This window comes from Rattus rattus, chromosome 1, assembly GCF_011064425.1.
Source record: "Rattus rattus isolate New Zealand chromosome 1, Rrattus_CSIRO_v1, whole genome shotgun sequence".
Taxonomy (NCBI): domain Eukaryota; kingdom Metazoa; phylum Chordata; class Mammalia; order Rodentia; family Muridae; genus Rattus; species Rattus rattus.
The window spans coordinates 213,909,857-213,910,894 of record NC_046154.1 but is presented as its reverse complement, the minus strand read 5'-3'; the positions used below and the strand labels follow the sequence as shown (position 1 = coordinate 213,910,894).

General features: G+C 65.4%; 1 protein-coding gene across 1 annotated transcript in view; it reads right to left on the bottom strand.

Moving 5' to 3' along the window:
* Window positions 1-586, bottom strand: part of LOC116910927 (zinc finger protein ZFPM2-like) — a 284,539-nt gene extending 283,953 nt beyond the window's left edge. The window contains exon 1 of the mRNA XM_032914678.1: window positions 1-586. This exon is cut by the window's left edge and continues 66 nt beyond it. The gene's annotated coding sequence lies outside the window, so the exon portion shown is untranslated.
* Between the last annotated feature and the right edge of the window lie 452 nt (window positions 587-1,038).

Here is a 1,038-nt window from a genome sequence, read left to right as displayed (position 1 = left end):
TTCCTGCGGTGTCCGCGGTCCCTGCTACGGTTCCCTGGGTTGTCGCTGCCTCTGCCTCTGGCCAGGCTCGGGCCGCCGCCGGCCGGACTCCAGGTGCTCCGTGCGCGCGGGATCCCGGAGCTAGGCTCCTCCGGGAGCCGCGGATCCACGTTTGGAGATGAGCAAGCAAATGAGAGGCCGAGTGAAGGAGCAGAGAGAGTGTGACAGAGAAGAGGGGAGGGGGCGACAGGGAGAGCGACGGGGCTGTTGGGGGGAGGATGGGAATCTAGGAGCGATCGGCCAGGCAGAGAGAAAAGGGGAAGAAGGGGGTGGTGGGGTAAGAGAAGGAAGAGAAGGAGGGAGGGAAGGAGAGCGCGCAGGGGGACCGGGGCTGCGAGGGGCGGAGGGTGCAGGAGGAGGCGCGCACTCGCTCCCCGTGTCCCCGGCTGCCGGGCAGAGACTCAGGCGCCGCCGCTGCCGCTCCGGGCCGCGCCGCGCTCGCACTGCTGCGGGAGGTGGCGAGGCGCGCGAGGGAGGGGCGCGCCCGGGCTGTGGGGAGGGGAGACTATGCCATCAGCGAAAGGAGGATTGGCTGCATCCAAAGCCAGTCCGGATGCAAACTCACAGCCCGGCCTCGGTCGCGTGGAGTGCAAGGGGATCGCGGCGTGGGTGGGAGTTGAAGGGGTTGATGGGGGGGGGGGGGAGACGTGAGGTTTGGAGGGGCCACCTTCTGCATTTGTCACCGCGTCAATGCTGGACAGCTGCCAGGCCACCCTTCCCCCGCTCCCCTTCCAGCAACTTCTTCCAACAGCCTCTTCCAACGGACCCTCTAACTCTCCTCCCTAGTGCCTCGCCCATCTAGCAGGGCACAAAGAAATCTCAGTCTCCTTCCATAAACTTTGTGCTTCCAGTTACTGCTCCCCTCCTGGAGCCCCTGCCCTCCGCCCTTACAGTTTCTTGGCAGGAAGGTTAGGCCACTGGCAAAGTCCCCGGCGAAAGCCAGCTGATCACAAATGCCAACTGTGTGTCTTGGGGCCCGTTAAGTCCTCTCATCTGCCC